The sequence below is a fragment of the Chlorocebus sabaeus genome, chromosome 11, assembly GCF_047675955.1.
Source record: "Chlorocebus sabaeus isolate Y175 chromosome 11, mChlSab1.0.hap1, whole genome shotgun sequence".
NCBI lineage: Eukaryota > Metazoa > Chordata > Mammalia > Primates > Cercopithecidae > Chlorocebus > Chlorocebus sabaeus.
In genome coordinates, this window is record NC_132914.1 from 48,925,253 (window position 1) to 48,944,217 (window position 18,965).

General features: G+C 46.9%; 1 protein-coding gene across 7 annotated transcripts in view; it reads right to left on the reverse strand.

Annotated features, from left to right (window-relative positions):
• The window catches only part of POU6F1 (POU class 6 homeobox 1), a 31,948-nt gene extending 30,716 nt beyond the window's left edge, over positions 1 to 1,232 (reverse strand). For 5 of the 7 annotated variants that reach the window (XM_008003257.3, XM_073020748.1, XM_037997103.2 and 2 more), the window contains exon 1: positions 775 to 1,230. The gene's annotated coding sequence lies outside the window, so the exon portion shown is untranslated. Of the gene's footprint in view, positions 1 to 774 lie in introns of all 7 variants that reach the window. The other 2 variants (XM_037997105.2, XM_008003263.3) reach the window with 2 other exon arrangements.
• Between the last annotated feature and the right edge of the window lie 17,733 nt (positions 1,233 to 18,965).

An 18,965-nucleotide genomic window follows, 5' to 3' on the forward strand; every position in this document is an offset into this window, starting at 1 on the left:
AGGCTTCCAATCGGGCTGAGTAGGGTATTCTGCCGCGAAAGTGGAGGTTAGAGGGTATGCTGGGAGCTCCCTTGGCCTTGCCAGGTGAGCTTGCCGAGGGAGAATGCATGGGGACCATTATTATGACTATTTATTAATAATAATATCGTTATTAAATATTTATGAAGTGCTCATGCTCTGCTAGAAGGTGGCTCTCGCATCACTGCCCCACCCTTCCAGCAACGCCTGGGTCCCTACCCCCGAGTCCCACCGGTCGTCCCGGAGTTTGTTCATTCGGGAGAACTGTGACAGGTCGCCCTGGCCGCTCCAGCTGGCCCTAACCGCCAGGAACCCAGGCGTCCCTGTTATCCAGCGGGGCAAGGATCCGCTCCTGGTCGCCACTGGGTCTGTGTACAGAGCGTCCCCTGTGGTCCGTACCCCACAAGGGCTTCCAGGGGCAGAAACGAGGAGGGGCCAGGTTGGGGTTCCCCATCGGGTCCACCTGGCGGCCGCCCCCTCCGCTCCAGGTCCAGGGCGGCCCGCGGGCGGACGAGGGCGCGGCCCCCGGGTGTCCGGCCCCAGGCGGGCAACCGCGAGCTGTCCCGTTCCCGCAGCTCCCCGCCGGCCCGGCCCCGCATCCCGCCGCCTCGGCCCCGCGGCTTTTTTTCTCTTTATCATAAATATATAAATTATGCTAATTACGGGCATTGCATATTAACCAAACCCGAAACCTCCCCTGCCCGGCCCCCTCCCCCTCCGTGCAAACCCCTCCCCGCCCCGGACCCCGCTACTTACCGGAGCCCGAGCCCGAGCCGCCTTCGCCGCGGGTGACCGGCGGCCACCGATTAGAGATTCATCTCACAGCCCGGGCCAGGTGGCCGGGGCCGGGGCCACGGCAGCCGCCGCCCGCAGACAAAGAAGCCAGTGCGGCTTGGCTGGGCTCGGCTCGGCCCGGGAGCTGGTCGGGACCCGCCGCCGCCCCCGGGCCCCCAGCCTGGGCTGGGCAGAGCCGAAGGGGGCTCCACGGGCTACGCCGGGCGGAGTGGGGAAGGCCGGGAAGCGGGAAGGGGAAGCTGGGTGGGGGGGCGGTCAGGTATATATTTTTCTTCGTCCCCCCCTTCAACGACCCCCCCCTTTTCCCTCCCCCCCCTTTTTTCCCTCCTTCTGCTACTTGGATTTTTTTAGCTGCTGCGTCATGAGCATAATTTATGCAAAGAGCTTTGCCGCATGCTGCACCGCCCGCGCCAGCCGCCGGGGGCGGCGGGCTGGGCTGGCGGTCAGGGAAGGGAGGGGAGCCGGGGAGCCGGGAGCGAGGGGTGGGGGTGGGGAGGGGATCCTCGGGCCCTGGCCAAGCGGGAGGTCCCGGAGGCTCTCTCTCCTGGGACAGGGATGGACGGTCAGTGGATCTGGTTACTCAGCCCCTCCGAGGTGCCGCGGAGGTGGTTTCATTTCGGAAGGTGCCTGAGTAAGAGCTGGAGTCCGGACTGGGGACCCTCCATGCCACATGGCCTTCAGTCGAGGGTTGGGGCGGTGACTCCCGGCCACCGCCTTTCCTCTAGGTAGTCAACTGTCCTCAATGTTGAAAGTCAAGTTTATGTCTATCCCTCCCTCTCTAGAAAGGCTGGGAACTCCGACATCGCTCGGCCAACGTGGAGAACCTCTGAACAGCTGTGCCCCAGCGCCAAAGCAGCGAAGGGTCCCAGGTCCCTCACCCGGTGGCGGCCGTGGGCTGTGTTGTCTAAAAGCAGCTCTCCGGCCTTGTTGTCCAAGTAAACAAGGAAATGTGAACAGAAAGACAAAGTTCAGTGGAATGGTGAAAAACCTCTAGCAGCTTCTAAAGGTAGAGAGGGGACCAGAAAAGGGATGGATGTGGGGGACTGAGGGAAAGCAGATTGGAGAAGTGGTGGACAAATGAAAGAGGAAAAAGTTGGAAGACCAAAGTGGAAGCGTGGGAATGAAGGGAGAAAAACTGGGAAGGAAGGAGGCTCTGCAAATCCAGTGAATGTGGATCCGAATACTGAGGCCACCTGCTGTCACCCTAGGCACCCCTTCTCATCCACCCGTATTTGGTGGTCTGATGATAGCTAGAGGTAGATGGGTTAGAGGCAGTGTGAGAATGCAATTGGAGGCCTCAGTCCTCCCCGGGACTGCTCCGTAAGGCCTCCTGGTGGAAGGGCATTGAATGGCCCGGCCTCCTCCTCAACCTGGCCAGTGGACCAGGCTTGTATTAGCTTGCTGTTTCCATCTGGAAGTGAGCAGGCACTGCTGGCGGCGGATTTATGAGTAATCAATGTATTAGGAGTCAGAATACGTGAAACCAATGCATTAGGAGTCAGAATATGTGAAAAAACTGAAAGCTGCAAGCTCTATACAACTGTAAGGTGTCATTCCTTGTACAATAGTTTGAACTCGTTTTAATGCCCCTGTGAAACTCTCCTGCGTGGCTTGGTATTACACCTGTGAAACTCTACTACGTGGCATGATATTACAGTTCTTGGGATTTTTGTTTGGTCTGTAGTCCCTGTAGTCTCCCTGGACTGTTAATTCTTTGAGAGCACTGGTTGTGACTTACTCATGTTTGTATTTCCCACTACTCTTTATGTGAAGAAGGGGCTCAGTATTGCTGCTGAACTTTATCACATGAAGGTTGAACCTTTTAATTTATGTCACTTGGTTTGGTGCTACACATAGCTAGATCAAAGGCTTTGGATAGCATGGATATCAGTGACAGTTTGAAGAAAGAAATATAGATGTGATCAGAAGAGTTCAGGGAGACATACATAAAAATGTTAATCATGGTTTTCTTTATATTGTAAACACTTCTGTATTACTTAAATATTTGATGAGCATATATTACTTTTTGTTTGTTTATTGGGGCATAACATGTACACAGAATGTGTGTACCTTGATAGATTTTTACATGTATATATGTACGTGTGTATATATGTATATACACCTGTATATATACACACATACACATATATGCATGTATGTATATATACATGTACACACACACATATATATATCCATGTAATCCCCACCCCAAACAAGATATAGAGCCTTTCCAAGACCTGAGAGGATTCCCTTATGTTCCTTCACAGTCCATAAATTCCCAAAGTAACCATTATTCTGATTTCTGTCACCATGGATTACTTGAGCTGATTCTTGAACTTCTCATAAATAGAATCAGACAGTATACAATCTTTTGTGTTTGGCTCCTGTCACTCAACAAATTTTTTTTTTTTTTTTTGAGACGGAGTCTTGCTCTGTCGCCCAGGCTGGAGTGCAGTGGTGTGATCTTGGCTCACTGCAACCTCTACCTCCCGGGTTCAAGTGATTCTCCTGCCTCAGCCTCCCAAGTAGCTGGGACTACAGGTTCGTGCCATCACACCCAGCTAATTTTTTTTTTTTTGAGACAGAGTCTCGTTCTGTCGCCCAGGCTGGAGTGTAATGGCGTGATCTCGGCTCACTGCAACCTCCACCTCCTGGGTTCGAGTGATTCTCCTGCCTCAGCCTCCTAAGTAGCTGGGATTACAAGCGCATGCCACCATGCCCAGCTAATTTTTATATTTTTTGTAGAGATAGGGTTTCACCATGTTGGTCAAGCTGGTCTTGAACTCCTAACCTCATGATCCACCCACCTCAGCCTCCTAAAGTGCTGGGATTACAGGCGTGAGCTACCACGCTCCCAGCTAATTTTCAATAATTTTGGTAAAGGCAGGGTTTCACCATGTTGGCCAGGCTGGTTTCGAACTTCTGACCTCAAGTCATCTGCCTTCCTCAGCCTCCCAAAGTGTTGGGATTACAGGTGTCAGCCACCACACCTGGCCTCAACATATGTTTTTGAGATTCATCCATGTTGTTGAATGTAGAAGTTGTTTTTTTTTTTTTATTGAGGTGTAGTATTCCATTGCATAATTACACCACAATTTATCCATTCCATTATTGATGAGCATTTGGTTGTTGTTTGGGTCTCTTAGGAATAAAACTGCTATGAGCATTCTTGTACAAGTATTTTGGTGAACATATGCACTTTTTTCTTCTGGGTAAATACTGAGGAGTAGAATAGCTAGGTTTGGGGTATATCTTTAGCTTTTGTCCATATTGCTAAATAGCTTTCAAACAAACCAATTTATATCTTTGTATGAAAGAGCAATGTATGAGAGAGTTCTGATTGTTCTACATCCTCACCAGTATGTGGTATTGGTAGTCTTCTTGCAATGAAAGTTTATTACTTTTTGGCTGGGCGCTGTGGCTCATGCCTATAATTCCAGAACTTTGGTAGGCCGAGGTGGGTGTATCGCCTGAGGTCAGGAGTTCGAGACCAGCCTGGCCAACAAAGTGAAACCCCGTCTCTACTAAAAATATAAAAACTAGCTGGGCGTGATGGTGGGCGCCAGTAATCCCAGCTACTTGGGAGACTGAGGCAGGAGAATTGCTTGAACCCAGTAGACGGAGGTTACAGTGAGCCGACACGGTGCCACTGCACTCCAGCCTCAGTGACAGAGTAAGACTCCATCTCAAAAAAACAAAAAACAAATAAACAAAAAAACAAAGTATATTACTTAAAACAATTTTTTTTTTTTTTTTTTTTTTGCTGGGCATGCCAAAGACCACACCTGGCTTTTTTTTTTTTTGAGGCAGAGTCTCAGTCTTTAGCCCAGGATGGAGTGCAGTGGTGTGATCTCCACTCACTGCAACCTCTGCCTCCTGGGTTCAAGTGATTCTCCTGCCTCAGCCTCCTGAGAAGCTGGGATTACAGGCATGTGCCATCATGCCCAGCTAATTTTTGTATTTTTAGTAGAGACAGGGTTTCGCCATGTTGGCCAGGCTGATGTCAAACTTCTGACATCAGGTGATCTGCCTGCCTCCACCTCCCAAAGTGCTGGGATTACAGGTGTGAGTCACCATGCCTAGCTTAATATTTCATTATTTTTATTTTAAAAATTTATTATTATTTTTTTTGAGACAGAGTCTTGCTCTGTCACCCAGGCTGGAGTGCCGTGGTGAGACCTCAGTTCGCTGCAACCTCCACGTCCTGGGTTCAAGTGATTCTCCTCTCTCAGCCTCTTGAGTAGCTGGGATTACAGGCATGCACCACAACCCCTGGCTAATTTTTGTTATTTTTAGCAGAGATGAGGTTTCACCATGTTGGCCAGGCTGGTTTTGAACTCCTGACCTCAGGTGATCCATCTGCTTCGGCCTCCCAAAGTACTGGGATTACAGGCGTGAGCCACTGCACCTGACCTATAATATTTTGTTATAGCAGCCCAAACAGACTAAGACCCAGCCATACTGATCCAGTTTCAGTTTCTTGAACCCCGAGCTCTTTCCTGCCTCATTGCGTCTGCCTGTGCTGTTCCTTCTGCCTCCTCCTTAGCCCATCTTTCAGGTCTTGCCTTATATATGGCTTCCTTCCTCAGAGACATTTTCCCTGCACTTCAGTGTTACTCTGTCTTGTATCACCTTCCTGTTTTCTTAAACACCATGCGTGCTGATATATTTATGTTTATTTTCTATTTAATATGTTTACCAAGTAGCCTATAAATTCCAAGGCAACAGTCTGTTTTGGTTTTGACTGGACATTTAGCACCAAGCCCAGTATCTGGCACACAGTTGATAATAATTATTTATTGAATAAATGAAGGCTCGGAAGGCTGGGGAAATGTGAGTGAAGGAGAAAAAGAAAATGTGCTGGGCTGAGAATCCTGTTGAAAAGTTTTATTTGGTCGTACATGGTGGCTCATGCGTGTAGTCCCAGCACTTTGGGAGGCCGAGTCAGGCGTATCACGAGGTCAGGGGTTCGAGACCAGCATGGCCAACATAGTGAAACCCTGCCTTTACTTGTTTGTTTGTTAGTTGAGACTGAGTCTCGCTCTGCCGCCCAGGCTGGAGTGCAGTGGCGCGATCTCGGCTCACTGCAACCCCCGCCTACCGGGTCCTAGCAGCTGGGACTACAGGCGCCCACCAGCACGCCCGGCTTTTTTTTCTTTTTTCTTTTTTTTTTTTTGAGACGGAGTCTCGCTCTGTCGCCCAGGCTGGAGTGCAGTGGCCGGATCTCAGCTCACTGCAAGCTCCGCCTCCCGGGTTCACGCCATTCTCCTGCCTCAGCCTCCCGAGTAGCTGGGACTACAGGCGCCCGCCAGCTCGCCTGGCTAGTTTTTTGTATTTTTTTAGTAGAGACGGGGTTTCACCGTGTTCGCCAGGATGGTCTCGATCTCCTGACTTCGTGATCCGCCCCTCTCGGCCTCCCAAAGTGCTGGGATTACAGGTTTGAGCCACCGCGCCCGGCCTTTTTTTGCTTTTTTAGTAGAGAGGGGGTGTCACCGTGTTAACCAGTATGGTCTTGATCTCCTGACCTCGTGATCCTCCCGCCTCGGCCTCCCAAAGTGCTGGGATTACAGGTCTGAGCACCACACCCTGCCCCGTCTTTACTAAAAATACAAAAATTAGCCAGGTGTGGTGGCACGCGCCTGTAGTCCTAGCTACTAGGGAGGCTGAGGCAGGAGTATCGCTTGAACCGGGAGTTGCATAAGCTGAGACCGTGCCATTGCACGTGTGACAGAGTAAGACTCCATCTATTTAAAAAAAAAAAAAAATTATATACTGGATGGCTTATAAACAACATAAATTTATTTCTCACAGTTCTGGAGGCTGGAAAGTTCAATATCAAGATGCTGACTAATTTCTTCTGAGGGCCTGCTTCCTAGTTCATAGCCATCTTCACATGACGGAAGCAGGCTAGGAAGCTCTCTGGGGTTCCTTTTATAAAGGTGCTGATCCCATTCATGAAAGCTCTGCCCTCATGACCTAATCACCTCCCAAAGGGCCCACCTAATACCATCACACTGGGGGTCAGAATTTCAATATATGAATTTCGAAGGGGACACAAACATTTGGTTTCTGGTAGGCTGGGACACAGCAAGAGGTGGGGAGAATTGTACAAAATGGGGTTGGAAAGGGAAGCAGATACCAAATCAGGTAGGCTTGGCCATATATACCTCTAATCTTTCTAATTGGATCCCTTCTAGCTTTGCAAACTCAAGATTTACCTCCTCCAAGAAGGATTCCTGTATAATACATACCACATTGTTCTAATTAATATTATTATTATTATTATTTTGAGATAGGGTCTCACTCTTTCACCCAGCCTGGATGTAGTAGTGTGATCTTGTTTCACTGCAGCCTCAATCTTCTGGGCTCAAGCGATCCTCCTGCCTCAGCCTCCCAAGTAGCTGGGACTACAGGTATGTGCCACCATGCCTGGCCAATTTTTGTATTTTTTGTAGAGATGAGGTTTCGCTATATGTTGCCCAGGCTGGTCTTGAACTCCTGGGCTCAACTGATCTGCCAGCCTCAGCCTGCCTAAGTGGTGGGATTACAGGCTTAAAGGACTGTGCCCAGCCAATATTACTTTTTTTTTTTCTTTTTTGAGATGGAGTCTCACTTTGTCGCCCAGGCTGGAGTGCAGTGGCACGATCTCAGCTCACTGCAACCTCCACCTCCCGGATTGAAGGGATTGTCATTACTCAGCCTCCCGAATAGCTAGCATTACAGGCACATGCCACCACACCCGGCTAACTTTTGTATTTTTTTTTTTTTTTTTTTTTGAGACGGAGTCTCGCTCTGTCGCCCAGGCTGGAGTGCAGTGGCCGGATCTCAGCTCACTGCAAGCTCCACCTCCCGGGTTTACGCCATTCTCCTGTCTCAGCCTCCCGAGTAGCTGGGACTACAGGCGCCCGCCACCTCGCCTGGCTAGTTTTTTTTTGTATTTTTTAGTAGAGATGGGGTTTCACTGGGTTAGCCAGGATGGTCTCGATCTCCTGACCTCGTAATCCGCCCATCTTGGCCTCCCAAAGTGCTGGGATTACAGGCTTGAGCCACCGCGCCCGGCCAACTTTTGTATTTTTAGTAGAGATGGGGGTTTCACCATGTTGGCCAGGCTGGTCTCGAACTCCTGACCTCAAGTGACCCGCCCACCTTGGCCTCCCAAAGTGCTGGGATTACAGGCTTGAGCTACCGTGCCCAGCCAGTATTACTTTTTAAATTACATTATTGTTCCAATAACTTCACTTTGTAATTTATAGGCCATTTCCTCCCTGCCTTTCTTTCCCTTGCCTTTTCTTTCTTTCCTTTCTCTCTCTCTTTCTTTTCCAGACAGGGTCTTGCATTGTTGCCCAGGCTGGAGTGCAGGGGTGTGATCATGGCTTACTGCAGTCTCAACCTCCTGGGCTCAAGTGATCCTCCCACCTCAACCTCGAGTAGCTAAGACCACAGACACATGCCACCATGCCCTGCTAATTTTTAAACTTTTTTTGTAGAGGTAGGGTCTCCCTATGTTGCCCAGGCTGGACTTGAATGCCAGAACTCAAGTGATCCTCCTGCTTCAGCCTCCCAAAGTTCTGGGGTTACAGGTGTGAGCTACCACACTCAGTCCTCACTCTGTTTCTTAAGAATATATATTATTGGCCGGGCACAGTGGCTCAAGCCTGTAATCCCAGCACTTTGGGAGGCCGAGTCGGGCGGATCACGAGGTCAGGAGATTGAGACCATCCTGGCTAACACGGTGAAACCCCGTCTCTACTAAAAAATACAAAAAACTAGCCGGGCGAGGTGGCGGGTGCCTGTAGTCCCAGCTACTTGGGAGGCTGAGGCAGGAGAATGGCATAAACCCGGGAGGCGGAGCTTGCAGTGAGCTGAGATCCGGCCACTGCACTCCAGCCTGGGCGACAGAGCAAGACTCCGTCTCAAAAAAAAAAAAAAAAAAAAAAGAATATATATTATTTCCCTACTGAATGAATGACAGGGCCATATGTTTTCTTTCACTTGATCTCCTCCAAGCACCCAGCTTATAAGGGATGCTCTATTCACAGTAAGAGTCTTCTGGGCCCTCTACCTAGAAAGGTTCTGAAATCTTAACAGATAATCCCTGGGGTCCCCTCTTCCCTGGCATGAGAACTAAGCCAGTTCCAGGTCTTCAGAAACTTGTCATAGGGCAACCAAGTGTTACCAGAATCCATGCATATTGTCCCAAACACCTTCCTTATTTCCATAGTCAGTCTTGTGCCTCCCCTTCTCTAACCAACAGATAAAAGGCACCTACTCCTGTTGCTAAGGCAATAAAGCTAGGGCATTCAGCAGGGGACTCAGGTTGGTCAGCAGAAAAAAAAACCTCTCAGCTGTGAGGAGAGGAAAGGGAGCAATGCATTTCTAAGAGCGAATTTTCATAAAACAACAAAGCAGATGTCAGTCTGGGCTGGTCATATTGAAGGCATGTGAAGAGATCGGGCCACGGAGGAGAAGATCCCTGATGCTGTTAACAATGCAAGGATATCTTAAGGTGAGAAGCCAGAGTTTTTGACAACTTATATGTGAGAAGGAGTATGCTTGTGCATGCTCCATTTTTTATAGAACTCCACCTCTCGCCCCGAAATGCATATATTTTATTCTATTTACTTTAATTTTAGCAATGATGTAAAACTGTATTGCTGGGCTGCTGTCACTGTCTCTGACAGATCACCCTACCACCTCAGAGGGTAAATATGAGTTTTTTTTTCATAATTTTTGTACAGTAACAAGGTGAGGAACATTTTAGCTCATAAATTATTTACTAAACCTCACAGGCATAATAGGCCGTGTGCATATTCATCAGGCTATCATCCATTATTCATAAGAAGTTCACTTCAACTGTTAGAAGAAAATGAGGTTGTTGATTGAAATGCTGAAGAAATGTAGGCTTTTGTACTCCCCCTCTTCTCTCTCTCATCTGAGCAAGTCTGGAAGTTTCCATCAAAAAATGATATTACAGGAAAAAAAATGTTATTCCTGACAAGTGAATATGTAGATAGAGGGAAAGCAAGCATAAAAAGTAGGAAATAAATGGGCAGAATCAATCACTATTCATTTAATTCAAATAATGTTCCCTGACCCCAGCTTGCACAGAGATTGTGCCCAAGGGGACCCCTTTCTTGCAATAAAAGATCGGCTTCCGCAAATCTGGTAGAGTTACTGCATATATATACTTTTTTTTTTTTTTTTTTTTGAGACAGAGTTTTTGCTCTTGTCATCCAGGCTGGAGTACAGTGGCACAGCCTCAGCTCACTGCAACCTTCATCTCCCAGGTTTAAGCTATTCTGCCTCAGCCTCCCAAGTAGCTGGAATTACAGGCGTCTGCCACCACGCCCAGTTAATTTTTGTATTTTTAGTTGAGATGGGGTTTCACCATGTTGGCCAGGCTGGTCTTACATTGCTGACCTCAGGTGATCCACCCACTTCGGCCTCCCCAAGTGCTGGGATTACAGGTGTGAGCCACCGCGCCCAGCCAGTTATTGCTTATATTAACTAAGATACAGGTTGTATTCTATGGCTTAAGAAGTATTTAGTATTATCTTCTTCTTTGACCCTCACACCAAGTCTGTGAGGAATAATTTTTTCTTTTTTTGACAGGGTCTTCTTACTCTGTCACCCAAGTTGGAATGCAGTGGCACAATCATGGCTCACTGCATCCTCTGCCTCCCAAGTTCAGGCGATCCTCCTGCCTCAGCCTCCTGAGTGGCTGTAACTTCAGGCACACACCACCACGCCTGGCTAATTTTTATTTTTTTGTAGAGGCAGGGTCTTCCTAAGTTGCCCTGGCGGGTCTCAAACTCCTGGGCTCAAACTGTCTGCCAGTCTTGGCCTCCCAAAGTGTTGAGATTCCCCCATACCTGTGGAATAATTTTTCAAGATGAGAAAACAGCCTCAGAAAACTGAGAAAGATAAGCAAACTGAAACTCACAAGTTATGTGACTTGTCCAATGCCGATAAGCTTATGAGAAACAGAACTAGGGCTGGAACCTAAACTTCCTTCCACATCCCATGTTTTGTTTATTTATTTTTGTAGAAACGGAGTCTTGCTATATTGTCTGGTCTCAATGTAGGCTGGTCTCAAACTCCTGGCCTGAAGCAATCCTCCTTGCCTCAGCCTCCCAAAGTGTTGAGATTACAGGGGTGAGTCACCATGCCTGGTCCACATCCTGTATTCTTTTTTTTTTTTTTTTGAGACAGATTTTCACTCTCGTCACCTAGGCTGGAATGCAATGGTATAATCTCGACTCACTGCAACCTCCACCTCCTAGGCTCAAGTGATTCTCCTGCCTCAGCCTCTTGAGTAGCTGGGATTCTCCTGCCTCTGCCTCCCGAGTAGCTGGGATTACAGGCATGAGCCACCATACTCGGCTAATTTTGTATTTTCAGTAGAGACGGGATTTCACCATGTTGCCCAGGCTGGTCTCCAACTCCTCACCTCAGGTGATCTGCCAACGTCGGCCTCCCAAAGTGCTGGAGTTACAGGCGTGAGCCACCACGCCCAGCCTACAACCGGTGTTCTTTAAATTCTGTCTTACTATGTCCTCTGGACGGTAAAACCCACCATATGAAATAAAACACCAGTGAGATACCTGAAATAACAGGTATTTCATTGTGTTCTCTATGAACCACTGATTTTATTTTCCTTTTTTAATATCTTTATTATTTCTGCGGAATACAAAAGCAATATATGCTTCAAAGCACTAAACAATACAAAGTTCTGTAGAACAGAGAATAACAAACATCCCAGCTATGGACAGGCAGCATATGGACTGCCATGACTGCCAATGCCTACAGTCACCTCCATTTCCATAGGAAAAAGTGGGAGATGTTGTGATCAGGTCAGACCCACAGATATAGGTTAAGATCTGGGCATGGGCCGGGCGCGGTGGCTCAAGCCTGTAATCCCAGCACTTTGGGAGGCCGAGATGGGCGGATCACGAGGTCAGGAGATCGAGACCATCCGGGCTAACACGGTGAAACCCCGTCTCTACTAAAAAATACAAAAAACTAGCCGGGCGCGGTAGCAGGCACCTGTAGTCCCAGCTACTCGGGAGGCTGAGGCAGGAGAATGGCGTGAACCCGGGAGGCGGAGTTTGCAGTCAGCTGAGATCTGGCCACTGCACTCCAGCCTGGGCGACAGAGCAAGACTCCGTCTCCGGAAAAAAAAAAAAAAAAAAAAAAGATCTGGGCATGGTGACTTACTGGTATATAATGTTGGGCAAGTCAGCCTCTTTAAGCCATCATTTCCTTATCTGTAAAATGGGGCTAATGTCTACTCTTGAGGTTTTTGTGTTAAGTGAGATAATATATATAAAATCCAGATGTCAGCATTTTCCTCCATTTTAAGGGTTACTTTTCTTGAGTGTATTTGAAGAAGTGGGATGGGAGGCAAGGTTTGTCTCATGCTTTTCCCTCCAATCTTCTGCTTGACACTCTATTCCATTCTGCCTTGGGCCACTCACTTGCCTGCTGGTCACAGCCTAGAACTCCTGGTGTGGTTCCTCTACATGAGAGGCCCCTATATTCACAGTGGGACACAGGTCTGAATTCTTTGCATCATAACTGCACAAGGTTGTTCTTTACTAAAGTGTTGGGGGACAACTAAAGAGAATTACAATAGTGGAAAGTATTAAAACTTGGTGGGTTTTTGTTTTTGTTTTTTGAGACAGAGTCTCGCTCTGTCGCCCAGGCTGGAGTGCAGTGGCGCGATCTCGGCTCACTGCAACCTCCAACTCCCAGGTTCAAGCAGTTCTCGTGCCTCAGACTCCTGAGTAGCTGGGATTACAGGCATGCGCCACCACACCCAGCTCATTTTTTCTGTTTTTAGTAGAGAGGGGGTTTCGCCATGTTTTGTGTTGAGACAGGGTCTTGCTGTCTCAAGCACCTCCTGGGCTGTCTCAAAGCAACTCCTGGGCTGGAGTGCAGTGGCGTAACTGCAGCTCACTGCAGCCTTGACCTCCTAGGCTCAAGCGATCTTCTTGCCTCAGCCTCCCAAGTAGCTGGGACCACAGGTATCCACCACCGTGCCCAGCTAAACTTTGGTTTTAACTTTCCCTATAATTGAAGTAAAAAGCTGCCAAGAAGTTTAATGTTTATTAGGGAGTGTCAGGTCTACCTTGGCTCCCTGTCCTCAGGTCTGCTTCCCTCACTAGGAACTCCTTTAACCCTCCATTCCTTCCTGGGAAGCCCCAGGCCCTGCCTCTCTCTGGTCCCCAGAAACACACTTCCCCAAATCTGACCCATTCAGTCTATATTCTGTCTAGATTCTGGATTTAAAGCTAGAGGGGTGAGAGTGAGTGAGTGACTGTGTGTGTGTGTATGTGCATGGGGCCTGGTGCAGCAGGGAGAAGGTGGAACAGCAGCCTTGTGGGAATGAGCTTTGGCATATAGTCCCTCCAAGCAGGACTGTCTCGGGGAGGCTGGTAGTCCAAGTCCTGATCCCCTCCAGTCAGACTAAGACACAGATGAAGCTCTGCTCTTCTGAGTGCCCTGGATAACCTTTGGTCTTGAACTACCGGCCTCAAGCAATCCTCCTGCCCCGGCCCCCTAAAATATTGACATTACAGATATGAGCCACTGTGCTTGACCTTTTTTTTTTTTCTTTTTAACTTTTTTTAGTTTTTAATTTTTTTAGAGTCAGGGTCTCACTCATCACCCAGGCTGGAGTGCAGTCATGCAATTATAGCTCACTGCAGCCTTGCACTCCTGAGTTCATGCAATCCTCTTAACCCAGCCACCCTAGTAGCTGGGACTGCAGGCCTGTGCCACCCTGCTTGGCTAACTGGTTTACATTTATTATGCACAGCAGTGTTAGTGCCTCTCCTACAAGGCTTGCCAGGAATAAGAAATGAGGGTACTTTTTTTTTTTTTTTGAGATGTAGTTTCGCTCTGTTGCACAGTCTGGAGTGCACTGGCGTGGCATGATCTCTGCTCACTGCAATCTCTGCCTCCCAGGTTCAAGTGATTCTCATGCCTCAGTCTCCCAAATAGCTGGGATTACAGGTGCATGCCACCACACCTGGCTAATTTTTATATTTTTGGTAGAGTCGGGGTTTCACCATGTTGGCCAGGCTGGTCTCAAACTCCTGACCTCAAGTGATCTGCCCGCCTCAGCCTCCCAAAGTGCTGGGATTACAGGCGTGAGCCACTGTGCCTGGGTCTAAGCCATATATCTTATAATAGCTGTTCCCTCAGTTACACAATGACTAGATAAAGTTTTGAAAAAGTTGCTTCAACAAGGACAGGCACAGTGGCTCACATCTGTAATCCCAGCACTTTGAGAGGCCAAGGTGGGTGGATCACTTGAGGTCAGGAGTTCAAGACCAGCCTGGCCAACATGGTGAACCCCATCTCTACTAAAAATACAAAACTCAGCCAGGCGTGGTGGCACACACCTGTAATCCCAGCTGCTCAGGAGCCTGAGGCAGGAGAATCGCTGGAACCCAGGAGGTGGAGGTTGCAGTGAGCCAAGATCACACCACTGCACTCCAGCCTGGGTGACAGAGAGAGACTCCATCTCAAAAAAAAAAAAAAAAACGGTTGCTTCCAAGAGTGACTGGATTCTTTCACAAAGCTCCACCTCCTTCTTTGGGCTGGGAAATAGGTTGTTTTGTTCTTCTGGTTATGTAAGAGCACAACACATAGTAGGTGTTGAATAAAGGTACATAAACAACTGTAGTCAACCTAATTAACTGGGACTAGGGTAAGCTTGTCCAGCCCTTGGCTTGCAGACAACATGTGGCCTGGGACAGCTTTGAATGCGGCCCAACACAAATTTGTACACTTTCTTAAAACATTATGAGATTTTTTGGTGATTTTTTTGTTTTGTTTTTAGCTCATCAACTATCATTAGTGTTAGTGTATTTTATGTGTGGTCCAAGACAACTCTTCCAATGTGGCTTAGGGAAACCAAAAGACTGGACACCCCTGGACTAGGAGGCCCAGCAGGAAGAGTCACTATCATTCTGTGAGCCTTCACATCACAGCTTACCCATCTCCAGTGTGGCACTTACCAAGTGCTGCTGTAATTTTCCTTTTAGCATCTGTCTTGGCACATTAAGATTCATTAGCTGGGCACAGTGGCTCACGCCTATAATTGCAGCACTTTGGGAGGCTGAGGCAGGCTAATCCCTTAGCCCAGGAGTTTGAGGTCAGCCTGAGCAACATGGCAACACCCCATCTCTACAAAAAATACAAAAATGAGCTGGGCATGGTGGTACGCACCTATAATCCCAGCTACTCGGGAGACTGAGGCAGAAGGATGGCCTGAGCTTCCAAGAGCAAGGCTGCAATGAACCATGATCGTGTCACTGCATTCCAGCCTGGGTGACAGTGACTCAAAAAAGTAAATAAATAAATACAGCCTGGGCACAGTGGCTCACACGTGTAATCCCAAAAATGTGGAAGATCAAGGTGGGTGGATCACTTGAGGTCAGGAGTTGAGGCCAGTCTGACCAACATGGTGAAACCCTGTCTCTACTAAAAATACAAAAATTAACTGGTACTGTGGTGGCACCTGTAGTCCCAGCTACTCGGGAGGCTGAGGCAGGAGAATCACTTGAACCTGGGAGGTGGAGGTTGCAGTGGGCAGAGATCATGTCTGTGCACTCCAGCCTGGGTGACAGAGAGAGACTCCCTCTCAAAAAAAAAAAAAAAAAAAAAAAATTTCATTAGCCATCATCCTTGGCTTTTCCCTTTTCCTCATCCCAACGTTATTATTTTTTTTAAAAACAGCCTTATTGAGGTATAGTTACTTGACATAAAATAAACTGCTCATGTTTAAAATATACACCGGGCCAGCCGGGCACAGTGGCTCACGCCAGTAATCCCAGCACTTTGGGAGGCCGAGGCGGGTGGATCACGAGGTCAGGAGATCGAGACCATCCTGGCTAACACGGTGAAACCCCATCTCTACTAAAAAATACAAAAAATTAGCTGGGCATGGTGGTGGGCACCTGTAGTCCCAGCTACTCAGGAGGCTGAAGCAGGCAGAAGAATCGCTTCAATCTGGGAGGCAGAGGTTGCAGTGAGCCGAGATTGCGCCACTGTACTCCAGCCTGGGCAACAAAGCGAGACTCTATCTAAAAAAAAAAAAAAAGGTACACCCATGAAACCATCACTGCAATCAAGGCAATGAGTATATATTCATCAGTCCCAGAACTTTCCTATATTCCATTTGCAATCTCCCTCCTTCCCCTTCTGCTTCCCTTCACAGCAACCATTGATCTGCTTTTTATCATTATAGTTTGTATTCCTAGAATTTTATATAAATGGAATCCAAGGGGCACAGTGGCGCATGCCTGTAGTTCCAGCTACTTGAGAGGCTGAGGTGGGAGGATTGCTTCAGGCCAGTTCAAGGCTGCAATGAACTATGACCATGCCTATGCACTCCAGCCTGGACAATACAGCAAGACCCTATATCTAAAAAAAAAAAAATTCTATAGTATGTATTATTTTAAAAATCTGCTTCCTTTACTGAGCATGGATTATCTATGTTGTTTTGTGGATCCGTACTTTATTCCCTTCTACTGTATGGCATTAAATTTGTTTATCCATTTACTTGTTGGTAGAAATTTTCATTGCTTCTGATTTTTGGATATGACAAATAAAGCTGTTATAAATATCCATGTATAAGTTCTTGTGTACCCACGTGCTTTCACTTCTCTTGGGTAAATACCTAGGAGTGGAATGGCTAGATCATATGGTATATGGATGTTTAACTTTTAAAGACCCTGTCAAACTATTTTCCAAAGTGGTTGCACCATTTTATTCTTTCTTTTTTCATTATGACCAGTAGTTTGCCCTGACAGAGGTTGCACCATTTAAGATTTTAACCAGAAGTGTGTGAGAATTCCAGTTCCTCCACATCCTCTCCAACACTTGATGTGGTCAGTCTTCTTTTATTTATTTTTTAAAATTTAAACAGAGGTGGGGTCTCACCACATTGCCCAGGCTAGTCTTGAACTCCTGAGTTCATGTGATCTTCCCAAAGTGCTGGGATTACAGGTATGAGCCACTGCACCCCATCCAGTGTTAATATTAGCCATTGAATAGGGAAGCCAACATTGTTTTAATTTTTTGACTAGGTAAGCATTCACATGGTTCAATTTTTTTTTTTTTTCTGCTCTTGTCATCCAGGCTATAGTGCAGTGGCTCAATCTCGGCTCATTGCAACCTCTGTCTTCCAGGTTCAAACGATTCTCCTGACTTGGCCTCCCAAGTAGCTGGGATTACAGGCATGTGCCACCACACCTGGCTAATTTTTGTATTTTTAGTAGAGACTAAGTTTCGCCATTTTGGCTAGGTTGATCTCGAACTCCTGACCTCAGGTGATCCACCTGCCTCGGTCTCCCAAAGTGCTGGAATTATAGGCGTGAGCCACCGTGCCCATCCTCTATTTTTTTTTTGAGATAGGATCTTGCTGTCATCCAGGCGGGAGTACCATGGTGCCATTATCCTCACTGCAGCCTTGAACTCTTGGACTCAAGTGATCCACCCACCTCAGCCTTCCAAGTAGTTGGGACTATAGGTATGTGCCACCACGCCAGGTTAACTGATGTATTTTTGTGTGTGTGGAGATGGGGTGTCATTATGTTGTCCAGGCTGGTCTCAAACTCCTGGCCTCAAGTGATCCTCCTGCCTTGGCCTCCCAAAGTGCTGGGATTATAGGTTCAAATATTTTTAAACATCTAAAAAGTATATAGTAAAAAGTCACTTCCACCTTTGTTTCACATCCTCCACTCTCTCTCCCCTTTATGTAACCACTTTTACAGGTATTTTGTGTATCCTTCCAGAATTTCGTTACTCAAATTCTAATGAATATTCTTGGTTTTCCTACTCTTTGACATAAAAAGTATCATATTGGCCAGGTACGGTGGCTCACACCTGTAATCCTAGCACTTTGGGAGGCCAAGGCGGGCAGATCTCTTGAGGCCAGGAGTTTGAGACCAGCCTGACCAACATGGCAAAACCCCGACTGTACTGGAGATACAAAAATTAGCCAGGCATGGTGGTGCACACCTGTAATCCCAGCTACTTGGGAGGTTGAGGCACAAGAATCGCTTGAACCTGGGAGGCGGAGGTTGCAGTGAGCCAAGATCACACCACTGCATTCCAGCCTGGGTGACAGAGTGTGACTCTGTCTCAAAATAAAATAAAAAATAAAATTAAATAAATAAATAAAATAAAATGTATCATACTAAATATATGGTTTTGAATGTTTCCCCTTTTTATTTAAAGAACACTTTGGAGTACTTTCTCATTCTCTGTTGCAGCCATATAGTATTTTATTGTATGGATGTATCAAGATTTACATTGTTTCCTATTGATAGAAATATGGGTTATTTATAATCTTTTGCTGTTACAGAAAAGCTGCAATGAATAGCCTTATACATACGTTTCTCGTGAGTGCAAATATATCTGTAGAATCACTCCCATTAGTGGGAATGGTTTGTTTGCAAGTTTGATGGATATTGCCAAATTAACCTTATAGGATTTGTACCAATTTTCACCCCCATCACCAATAAATTAGAATGCCTGCTTATCCACAGCCCTGCAAATAGAGTAATGTTAGCAAATGTTTGGATTTTCGCCAATCTGATAATGATATCTGCAGGGTTTAATTTGCCTTCTGATTATGACCCAGGCTGAACATCATTTCATGTGTTAGGGAGTCATTTGTTTCTCCTTTTCTGTGAACTGTCTGTCTGTAAATGTCATTTGCTATTTTTTTCTAATGGTTGATCATATTCTTACTGATGTCTAAGAGTTCTTTACATACAGGAAGATTAGCCCTTTGTGATGTAAATTGCAAATACACTTTTCCAATTTGTCATTTGACTATATGGAGTTTTGACTTTGTAGAGTTTTTGTCCCTCACATTAGTCCTGGAACTAGTCCAGTTGTTTCTGCTTCCTGAATATTTCTGGAATCCCCCCATTTCTCTGTACTGTACTGCCTCTTCCCTAGGCCAGTCTGCCATCATCACCCCTAAATGACTAAATTTGATTCTAACTGGTATCTCAGACATACCTCCACTCTTGCCCCTTCTCTAACCTATTCTATATTCTTTAGCCATCAGAGGGATTTTTCTTTACTTTTATTTTTTTGAGTAGCCTCTGTCACCGAGGCTGGAGAGT